At 37.5% G+C, this 12379-nt stretch overlaps 1 pseudogene; it reads right to left on the minus strand.

Annotated features, from left to right (window-relative positions):
* Window positions 1-299: 299 nt before the first annotated feature.
* Window positions 300-578, minus strand: LOC140710169 (HIG1 domain family member 1A, mitochondrial pseudogene; annotated as a pseudogene).
* Between the last annotated feature and the right edge of the window lie 11801 nt (window positions 579-12379).

Consider the following 12379-nt stretch of genomic DNA (forward strand, 5'->3'; position numbering starts at 1 on the left):
ATTTCATCTAAACAGTTTAAGAAGCTGGACATTTCAACACCATCAAGTGGACTTAGGTGACATGTTTCTTTTGTGTTAACTTGACTCCCCCAAATGACTTCGTTAGTAAACCAGTGATTACTAGTAATCAGTCACAGGCAAATCAAGCCTAAAGAAAGGAAGCCGATATTCAAAATACCATGTTATCATCATCTGAACCTACTCAAATAGTTTATTTTCAACATTAATATATAACTTCGATAACGAGATGTTTAACTGAAGCGAGCTCCTCCAACAAGATCAAGACAGTATCTCTTCTTCTAAAGCTTAGGTTTTGCCCCCAATTCCCGATACATGGAATAGCCCATACCAACAGTCATTGATCCTACAACAAAGCCTTGGGCTGCCACACGCATGTGGTTCAGATGAAGGGACATTTTATTATTTCCCCTGCTCTTCAATCTGTATAATCCATATGCAACGATTGCTGCAAAACCTGCCATTACCATACAGACAAATGGTGCCTCTCTAGCTTTTCAAGTAAGTTTGGATGCCTGATCATCATATGAAGAAAGGGAAATATCTGTTTCTGTTGACATAGTGATAGCTCGAAAAATCTCCCTAGAGTGAGAAAACCCCTCACAAGCCCATGTTTTCTTTATTTATAGATTATATTTTTTAAAAAGTTTCAGGCAATCTCTTACATACTCTTTTGTCACCACCAATTTCTACTTCCTAACAGATTAAAAAGATCAATAACTTAAAAAAAATTTGTTTTTGAGACAGAGTCTCTTTCTGTCACCCAGGCTGGAGTGCAGTGGTGTGATCTCAGCTCACTGCAACCTCTGCCTCCCGGGTTCAGGTGATTCTCGTGCCTCAGCCTCCTGAGTAGCTGAGATTACAGGCGTGTGCCCACCTCCTGGCTAATTTTTGTATTTTTAGTTGAGTTGGGGTTTCATCATGTTGGTCATGCTGGTCTCGAACTCCTGACCTCAAATGACTCACCTGCCTTGGCCTCCCAAAGTGCTGGAATTATAGCCGTGAGCCACCATGCCCCACCAATAACTTTTTTATGTGATAAAATGCTTTCCTACCTCATGGGGCAGCGGAAGGTAGACATTATCGCCCAGGTAAAAGATCATATTTAAATTAATCTGTCAATATATTGTGACTCAAATATTCGGTGGATATATGCTGCCAAGGAGATTTTTCCTTTAGCTTTAGAATGGTCTCTTAGATTTAGAATCTGCCTTTAAAAGTAAAGGAAATCTATCTCTTACTAGCTTTTTAATATATGGGATTCTAAGTGCCTATCCACTTGTCTGGATGTCTGCTCACCAGTTCTGTATTGGACTGACAGCAACTTGGGAGCATTGTGCTAAGGTAGCCCAGTTCCTAGTACAATGCCTAGAATAAATTAAGGGTTCAATAAATATTTACTGGCCTGGCGCGGTGGCTCACGCCTATAATCCCAGTACTTTGGGAGGCTGAAGCGGGTGGATTGCTTGAGGTCAGGAGTTCAAGACCAGCTTGGCCAACATGGTGAAACCCCACCTCTACTAAAATACAAAATTAGCCAGGCAAGGTGGTGGGCACCTGTAATTCCAGCTACTAGGGAGGCTGAGGTAGGAGAATTGCTTGAACTCAGGAGGCGGAGGTTGCAGTGAGCCGAGATCATGCCACTGCACTTCAGCCTGCGTGACAGAGTGAGACTCTGTCTCAAAAATAAAAAATATAAATAAATAAATATTTACTGAAGGAATGAATAAAGCATTTCACTGATGTCACTGGTAGAAAGCGAATCAACCAACGATTGAGTTCTTACAATGCACCTGGTATTACACTAGATAATGGGAATAGAAGTAGGAATGAGGAACAAAAGAATTATAATTAGAGTACAATCCAATTGGAAAGAGAAAATATATGCAGATATAAAGTAAATAAAAATAATTAGGTAATTCATTCAGTTGACTCTACTAAGTAAAATTTTCTATTACGTTCCACAAGCATTTATAAAATTCCAAGTTCTAATAATGTCTTTTCTTAGTTTTTCACTTAGCCTACATGTTATTCCATTTGTATTTATTCATTTAAAAATGTATGTTCCACCTTCCAAAAACCTGGATTAACTGGTGTGATTTGTTCATTGAGTATAAGTCATGGCACATAAAACTCATTTCTTTTTTTCATAGCATTGCTAAGTTGATATGATTATAGGAAAGCTATAGACATAATAATTTTTTTCTCCAAGGACTTTGGCACAGAAAATATTCTTGTGAATAAGATGGTTGAAAAATAGGAATGACAATAAATTTTAGGCAGATTTAAATCTAGTTGTAGAATGTGCCCAAACATGTGATTAATGGTTGAGGAGCAAGCTTGGAAAAGTCTCTCATCAACTTCCACAGGAATCTATTCAAGGCACTTTAATATTTGACAATCTTTATAAATGTCCCTAAGAATTTGGAGGAATGTTTGCCACTTTTAAGATGACACAAAGTTTATAGGGATGACAAAAACCTAGTTTTAAAGTGATTTCAATAGACTGAGATATTAAGCTAAATTTTTTAAAAAGAAATTTAATAGTTCTAAATATAAAGTCCCACATATATGTCTAAAAATAACTCACCATCATAGCCAGGGGAAGGCCTGGCTTGATAGAGACTAGGTTAAAAAAAAAAAAAAGAAAGCTAGTAATATTCAGGCAGTAGTAGTTTATTTGTTTGTTTGTTTGTTTTAAATAAAAGGGAATGCAACAGCCACACTAATATTTTTTAAAGAATGCATTAGAAAAGAGGGAAAATAATTAGTTCTCTGTTGTTTTAGAAGCTAATAGTAGGACTAAGAAATTTATGAGAAAATAAGTGGGTTTTATTGTTGTTACTGTTGAATGTAATAAGACATTACTATAATTATAACCATCCCAAAATGAAATGGACTGGCTTGAGTATAACTACTTGTCCTTCCTGAAAATATTTAAGCAGAAGCTATATGACCGTTTATTGGAGAGACTAAAAATTTCAACTGTACCTTGTAGAAATTGGATTGGCTAACATATTTAACTATTAAGCATCATTAAAGCTTGGAGCAGTGGTTTATGCCTGTAATCCCAGCTACTCAGGAGGCTGAGGTGGGAGAATAGCTTGAGGCCAGGAGTTTGAGGCTGCAGTGAGCTGTACGATTGTACCATTGTACTCCAAGTTGGGTAACAAAGTGAGAACCTGTCTGTTAAGAAAACAAACAGGATAATTAAATAAAGCTTTATCTAACATGTGGTAATGTATTGCTTGGTCAAGCAAACTGATTTAAAGAGAAAGTTTTCAATGCTATAAAACCTTGCAGGACCAAGATCTGTGAGGAGGAGAAAGGCCCTTTTTAGGATTGCTTTTTCCCTTGGTGTGCTTGTCACTTCTGAAAGTGGAAGCAGCAGCCAAAGGGTGCAATGCTTAGCAGAGTTTTCAATATTTCATGGTACAAGAAAGACAAAAATTGGAATCCCAGGCCCAAGAAGGAGGAGGAGAAGTCCAGTAAACACTAGACTTTTGAATGAGACCTGACAGGCTCTATTCTAGAAGTAAAGGTAGATCAGAAAGAGACCAGACCTCACAAAGGCTGAAGCCAAACACTGAATAAACTTAAATCCTAAATGAATTAAACTGATCTTCCCTAGCTTTCCTGTTTGTCAGGAGCAGAAGGAGATCACCTGTGGAAAAAGATAATGTCATCCAGAGCCTCAAAATTAATTTTTTGCATAATTTTTAATACACAATTTCTGACACAGAATAATAAATAGCCAGACATACAAACCAAGAGAGGTGAGCTGTCATTTGAGGCTGCAATTTTCCGTATTCAACTGCTTTTTTGTTGTTGTTGTTGTTTTATTTATTTTTTTTTTTGTGACGGAGTTTCACTCTTGTTGACCAGGCTGGAGTACAGTGGTGCAATCTCAGCTCACCGCAACCTCTGCCTCCCAGGTTCAAGCAATTCTCCTGCCTCAGCCTCCCCAGTAGCTGGGATTACAGGCATGTGCCACCACGCCCAGCTAATGTTTCTCTATTTTTAGTGAAGACGGATTTCTTCATGTTGGTCAGGCTGGTCTTGAACTCCTGACCTCAGGTGATCCACCCACGTTGGCCTCCCAAAGTGCTGGGATTACAGGCGTGAGCCACTGCACCCGGCCTCAACTGCTGATATTAAAACCAAAATAGGAACTAAAAGTCTGCCCAAAATAACAGATAAAAACAGTAGAAAGAAAATCTCAGATGGAGAAATTTGGCAAAGAAATAAAAATAAATATAAAGAATCAAATGGGAAATTCTAGAACTAAAAAAACCTGAAATTAAGAATTCAAAGGATGGATTTAACAACAGAATATAAAAGTGCAGACAGAATTAGTGAACTGAATACAGGTCAGAGGAAAGAGACAGATTGAAGATGGAGAGAATAAAAGAGGGGGAATACCAAAACGAGCATAAAAAACAAATGAGACTCACTAAAAATGTCTAACCTACATATAAGTGGAGATGCAGATGGAGAAGAGAGAGAAAATGGGCCGAGGCAATATTTAAAGAGATAATAGCCAAGGATTTTCCAAAACCAATAAAAAAATTGAGCCCTGTACAGGTTGAAGAAATATTGAGACTCTTAAACAAGATAAATACAAGAAAATCACACCTAAGCACATCAGAGTATAACTGCTGAGTCTCAAACACAAAGGAAAAAACCATATGAAAGAAGTCAAATAAACCCAGATACCTGCAGTAGAGCACCATTGTGACTGACTACTCACTCAAAACAGAAACGATGAAAGCCATAAAACAATGAATCATATCTTCAAAATGATGGTGGGAAAACCTGCCAACCTAGACTTCCACATCCAGTAAAAATATACTTTAAAATAAATATTAAAACCAGACACAGTTGCTCACACCTGTAATCTCAGCACTTTGGGAGGCCAAAGTGTGAGGATCACTTGAGTCCAGAAGTTTAAGATCAGCTTGGGCAACACAGCAAGACCTCATCTCTACAAAAACTAATCAACCAACCAACAAACCAACCAACAAAACACTAAATAAAAACTTTTTTCAAATACAAAAAAACAAGAAACCAGCAGACAACACTAAAGGATGTTCTTGGTATAGAAGAAAAATGACCTAAGATAGAAACTTTAAAATGAGAGAACAAATATAAGAATTGAAAGGGTAAATATTTCAAAAAATATAAATCAATATTGACTATATGAAATAATCATAATGCCTTGAAAGGTTTAAAAATATATCTAAATTGCCCAGGCGCGGTGGCTCACGCCTGTAATCCCAACACTTTGGGAGGCTGAGACGGGTGGATCATGAGATCAGGAGTTCAAGACCAGCCCGGTCAAGATGCTGAAACCCCATCTTTACTAAAAACACAAAAATTAGCCAGGCGTGGTGGCACGCACCTGTAATCCCAGCTACTCGGGAGGCTGAGGCAGGAGAATTGCTGAACCCAGGTGGCAGAGGTTGCAGTGAGCTGAGATCATGCCACTGCACTCCAGCCTGGGTGACAGAGCAAGTCTCCGTCTCAAAAAATAAAATCAAAAATAAAAATGTATCTAAATTAAATTACATGATGATAGCAGCACATTGGGCAGTAAGAGGGAAAACGGAGACCAAGTGTTCTAAGGTCCTTTCACTGTTTAGGAAGAAGTAAAAGTGATAATTGGAATTAGACTTAAAAAGGTCAATAGTGACTCATCATCACTAATCATTGGAGAAATTCAAATCAAAATCACAATGAGCTACCCCTTTACATCCGTTAGAAAGACTATTACTAAAACAAAGACAAAAACTAGAAAATAACAACTGTTGGTGAAGATGTGGAGAAATTGAAATCCTATGTAAAATATACATACCATAAAATTTACTGTTTGAACCTTTTTTTTTTTGAGATGGAGTCTTGCTCTGTTGCCCAGGCTGGAGTGGAGTGGCGCTTTCTCGGCTCACTGGAACATCCACCTCCTGGGTTCAAAGCAATTTCCCTGCTTCAGCCTCCCTACTAGTTGGGATTACAGGTGCCTGCCAGCACACTCAGTTTTTGTATTTTAGTAGAGATGGGGTTTCACTATGTTGGCCAGGCTGGTCTCCTCAAGAAATTCACTTGCCTCTGCCTCCCAAAGTGCTGGGATTACAGGCGTGAGCCACCGCACCCAGCCTGAACCATTTTTAAATGAACAACTCAGTGACATCAAGTACCTTTACATTATTGTGCAACCATCACCACCACCTGTTTCTGGAATTTTTCATCTTTTAAATTCGAAACTCTGTACCAGTTAAACTGTAACTCTCCATCCCCACTCCCCACTATTCTTTGTCAACCACCATTCTTTGTTCTGTGTCCGTGAATTTAAATTGGAAATATAAAATGGTGCAGCCACTATGGAAAACAGTATGGAGGCTCCTAAAAAAATTAAACGTAGAATTACTATATGATTCAACAATTCCACTTCTGGGTGTATACCCCCAAGAATTAAAAACAGACATCTCAAAAAGTTAATTATACACCCATGTTCATAGCAGCATCATTCACATGAGCCAAAAGGTGGAAGCCACCTAAATTTTCATTAACAGATAAATGGATCAGCAAAATGTCTATATATACAATGGAATATTATTCAGCCACAAGAAGGGATATTCTGACATATGCTACAACATGGATAAAACTTGAAGACATTGTGTTAAATGAAATAAGCCAGCCACAAAAGAGTATATGCTGTGTGCTTCCACTTACTATGAGGCAACTGGAGTAGTCAAATTCATGCAGACAGAATGGTGGCTGTCAGGGGATAGGGGACTGGGGATAGAGAATTATGGTTTAACTGGCAGAGTTTCAGATTGAGAAGATGAAAAATTCCGGAGGTAGATAGTGATGATGGTTGCACAATAATGTGAATGTACTTGATGTCACTGAACTGTTCATTTAAGAATGATCTAAAATGGCAAATTTTGTTACGTGTATTTTATGCCTTTATTTTTTTAGGAAAGTCAACAATGCATATTGGAATCTGTAATGCAACTGCTAGAAGAATACTAAAAGAATGTATAACAAGCAAGCTATTAGAGGTGAAAAATCAAATAGAAAATAATTCCTTTTTACTTGTCTATGTAAAATGCAATAAAAAGTTATTAATAAAAATGTATTCAGGTGAAAAATACACTGAAAATGTTCACTAAAATAATAGCAAAAATTGTGTGTTAGCACATTAAGATTATATGAGGTGTGTTGACCTCAGTTTTCTAAATTCTCTATACTATGGCTATTGGCTCATAATATACTGCTTTGTCATAAAACCACCTCTATAATATAAAAAATTATGCTTAAAAAAGTGATTTACTGTTTCAAGTACCTATCAGATCTGAGCTGTTTGTGAAACAATTATTAAAAGAACCACTAATAGAAGTCATAGGTTCTATCAACTTAGAAATCTTTCAAAACAGAACATTTCTGGTTTTCCTAACCATAGTTTGGCATATGCGTCACTATAGCAAGTTGTACTTAGGCGTTTTAGATAAAAAGTAGGTAACTTATCTGGATAATTTACTCATAATATGTTCACTTTCTGCAAAAGCTTAACCAATATCTGATCAGTACTTGGATGAAAATTAAGTCCATGTAGCAACACATTAGTTACAAAAGGACAAGTTCTTGTTTTGTCTAATATAAATTCTCTGTTAGTTTTCAGTTGCAGCACAAAAAAATGTTCAGTTTGTTCTAGAACAAATTATTCTCTGTAAAAAGGAAACTGAAAATGAGCCGGGCGCAGTGGCTCATGCCTGAATCCCAGCACTTTGGGAAGCCAAAGCAGACGGATCACTTGAGGTCGGGAGTTTGAGACTAGCCTGGGGCCAACATGATGAAATCCCATCTCTACTAAAAATACAAAAATTAGCCGGATATGGTGGTGTGTGCCTGTAATTCCAGCTACTAAGGAGTCTGAGGCATGAGAATCGCTTGAACCCGGTAGGCAGAGGTTGTAGTGAAACGAGATCGCATCACTACACTCCTGCCTGGGCGACCCAGTGAGGCTCTGTCTCAAAAAAAAAAAAAAAAAAAAAAAAAGACTGAAAGCTACAATGAGCCATTATAGATTAAAGCATAGCATTTTGTGGCCTTTTTCTTCTCTCGTCAATCTTTGAAAAAATTTTTTTTCACCTGTAATCCCAGCACTTTGGGAGGCCAAGGTGAGTGGATCATGAGACCAAGCTGGACACATGGAGAAACCCTGTCTCTACTAAAAATGCAAAAAATTAGCCAGACGTGGTGGCAGGTGCCCGTAATCCCAGCTCCTCGGGAGGCTGAGGCAGGAGAATCACTTGAACCCGGGAGGCAGACATTGCAGTGAGCCGAGACCGTGCCACTGCATTCCAGCCTGGGTAACAGAGTGAAACTTTGTCTCAAAAAAAAAAAAATATTTTTAACTTATGGGCACATAGTAGGTGTATATATTTGTGGGGTACATGAGATGTTTCGATACAGGCATACAGTGTGAAATAATCACATCATGGAGAACAGGGGTTCCATCCCCTCAAGCATTTATCCTTTGTGTTACAAACAGTCCAATTACACTCTTTCAGTTATTTGCAAATACGTGGTTAAATTATTATTAACTATGGTCACCCTATTGAACAATCAAGTAGTATGTCTTATTCATTCTATTTTTTTGTATCAATTTCTCTCCTCAATCTAATCCCTTTCTTTTCTAATAATATGTTTTGATTTCACTTAAAAAGGCAAAGTCTTCTTTTACTTGCCCAATCCAACAAAAGGACTGCTTGTAACACAAAGCTGTGTAAATTATTGGGGGAAGATGATAACTACTCAATAAACGATCTTGGGACAACTGGGCGATTAATATATTTTTTAAAACTACTAGATCTTACAGCAAATCTTACACAAAAATCAGTTTCAGATGGGATTAAAGATTTCAGTAGGAAAGGTAAAATCCTTTTCTTTGGTTTTTTGAGACGGAGTCTTACTGTGTTGTCCAGGCTGGAGTGCAGTGGTGTGATCTCGGCTCACTGCAACCTCTGCCTCCCGGGTTCCAGTGATTCTCCTGCCTCAGCCTTGTGAGTAGCTGGGATTACAGGTGCATGCCACCACCCCCGGCTAGTTTTTATATTTTTAGTAGAGACAGGGTTTCACCATGTTGGTCAGGCTGGTCTCGAACTCCTGACCTCATGATCTGCCCGCCTCGGCCTCCCAAAGTGCTGGGATTATAGGCATGAGCCACCATGCCTGGCCAAAAGGTAAAATCTTAAAACATTTAGAAGAAAATATAGAAGAAAATCTTCATGACCTTGAAAAGATCAGGTTTTCTTAAGACATAAACACCATAAATCACAAAGAAAAACATTGATAAATTTGACTATATAAAAATTAAAGGCAGAGTGCAATGGCTCACATCTATAATCTCAGCACTTTGGAGGCTGAGATGGGCAGATTGCTTGAGTTCAAGAGTTGGAGACCAGCCTGGGCAACATGGCAAAACCCCAACTCTACAAAAAATACAAAAATTATCCAGGGGTGGTGCTATGTGCTTGTAGTCCCAGCTACTAGGGAGGCTAAGGTGGGAGAATGGCTTAAGCCCAGGAAGCAGAGGTTGCAGTGAACCGAGATCTTGTGCACTCCAGCCTAGGCAACAGAGCCAGACCCTGTCTCAGAAAAAAAAAAAAAAATTAAAAACATCTATATGACAAAAGATAACATAAACAAGTTAAAATACAAATGACAACCTCAGAGAAGATATATGCAACATATGTGACTAATAAAAAATTAGTACCCAGAATATTTCAAAACAAACCACCCAGTAGAAAATTAGGCAGAATACATGAGCAGCCAACTCATGAAAATGAAATTAAATGGTCAATAAGAAAGATGATCAGCCTCACTAGTATAGTCATGTGTCCATAACAATGTTTTGGTCAACAATGGACCACATATATGACGGTGGTCTCACAAGATTATAATGGAGCTGAAAAATCCCCATTGCCTAGTGACATTGTAGTTATCCTGACATAGCCATGGAAATGTCATAGCACAAGGCATTACTCACATGGGTGTGGTGATGCTAGTGGAAACACACCTACTGTGCTGCCAGTCCTCTAAAAGTATAGAAAATGCAATGATGTACAGTGCATAATACTTGATAATGATAATAAATAACCATATTACTGGTATACCTACTTATGATGCTTTGGATCATTATTTTACAGTATACTGCTTCTACTTATTAAAATAAAAAGCTAACTGTAAAACACCCTCAGGCTGGTCCTTCAGGAGGTATTCCAGAAGGCATTGTTATCATAGGAAATAACAGCTCCATGCATGTTGTTACTCCTAAAGACCTTCCAGGGGGCAAGATATGAAGGTGGAAGGCAGAGATACTGAGGATCCTGACTGTGTAGGCCTGTGCTAATGTGTAAGTTTGTGCCTTAGTTTTTCACCAAAAAAGCTTAACAAAATTAAGATAGTTTATAAAATAAGGACATAGGGAAAGAAAATACTTTTGGACAGATGTACAATATGTTTGTGTTTTAAGCTAAGTGTTATTGTAAAGAGTCAAAAATTTTAAAAGTAACAAAGTTACAGCAAGCCAAGGTTAGTTTATTATTAAAGAAAAAAAATTTAAAATAAACTTACAGTAGCCTAAGTGTCCAGTGTTGATAAAGTCTACAGTGCTGTACAGTAATGTCCTGGGCCTTCACATTCACTCACCACTCACTCCCTGACTCACACAGAACAACTTCCAGTCCTGCAAGCTGTATTCACGGTAAGTGCCCTATACAGGTGTACTGGTTTTTGATATTTTATACTGTACTTTTACTGTACCTTTTCTGTGTTAAGATATGTTTAGATACATAAATACTTAACATTGTGTCACAGTTGCTCACAGCATTCAGTACAGCAGCATGCTACACAGGTTTGTAGCCTATGAGCACAAGGCTATACCATATAACCTAGGTGTGTAGTAGGCTATGACATCTATGTTTGTGTAAGTACATTCTGTGATGTTCACACAACTACAAAATTGCCTAAAAATGAGTTTCTCAAAATGTATCCCCGTTGTTAATTAACACATGACTGTAATTAGGCAAATGGAAATTAAAGCAATAACAAATGAACACTCTCCAAGTTGGATTGGCCAAGGAAACTTTCACTTAATACTGTTTTCGATCTACTCTGAAGTCCAAAAATCTGTAGTTGTTTCTTTCCCTTTATCTTATTTATTTATTTATTTATTTATTTATTTATTTATTTTGAGACCAAGTCTCGCTCTGTCGTCCAGGCTGGAGTGCAATGGCAAGATCTCGGCTCACTGCAACCTCTGCCTCCCAAGTTCAAGCAATTCTCATGCCTCAGCCTCCCAAGTAGCTGGGATTACAGGTGCTCACCACCATGCCTGGCTAATTTTTGTATTTTTAGTAGAGATGGGGTTTCACCATGTTGGCCAGGCTGGTCTCAAACTCCTGACATCAAGTGATCTGCCCACCTCGGCCTCCCAAAGTGCTGGGATTACAGGCATGAGCCACCATGCTCGCCCCTCTTTATCTTTTATATTATATGTGTGGATTTATGACTTTAAAGTTCATACATGTATGTACATATTTTCTCTCATTCTAGTTTATTTGGGAAGAAGCAGCTGTAAAAGTACCTTTAATCTGCTATTTTAACTAATTAAATAATTACACTAATTTAGCAAAGTAATATATTCATGAGTAAGTTTTACCCTTAAATAAAACTAATTTTAAACGTAAAATTTATCTTTAACATAACCACAATACACCTATCACCTATTAAAATATTTAATAATTTCTTAATATCAGTATCATAATATCACAGTTAGTATTCGAATTTCCAATTGTCTCATATATTTATTAGAAAATTTTAGTAGTTAGTACAAATCAGAATCTAAATAAAGTTTACATATTGGGAGTGGTTGAGATATCTTTTAAGTATCTTTGAAGCTATTGCTTTCCTCTCATCTCTGATTTTTCTTTTGCTAGTTTATAGTGTTTTTATTGCTGTTATTGAAAAAACAGAGCTCTTTGTCTTTTAGAATTTTCCACAATATGAATTTCATAGAATGAATGCATCCCTGTGGTATAGGTGAGATTTCCTCCGTCCTCTGTATTTTCTATAAACTGGTAGTTGGATCTAGAAGACGGATCAGATTCAGGTTCAGTCTCTTTTGGCTAGATAGACATCACAGTTGGTTTGTGCTCCTCCATCAGGAGGCACACAATGTCTGTTTCTCTCTCTTTTGTGATGTTAGCAGCAGTTGATGAGAATTAAATCCATTATTTTATTACAAATTGAAAAATGGTTATATTTTCTCAGTTCTTCTTCATTTATTATCTGGAAT

Source organism: Chlorocebus sabaeus, chromosome 25, assembly GCF_047675955.1.
Source record: "Chlorocebus sabaeus isolate Y175 chromosome 25, mChlSab1.0.hap1, whole genome shotgun sequence".
NCBI lineage: Eukaryota > Metazoa > Chordata > Mammalia > Primates > Cercopithecidae > Chlorocebus > Chlorocebus sabaeus.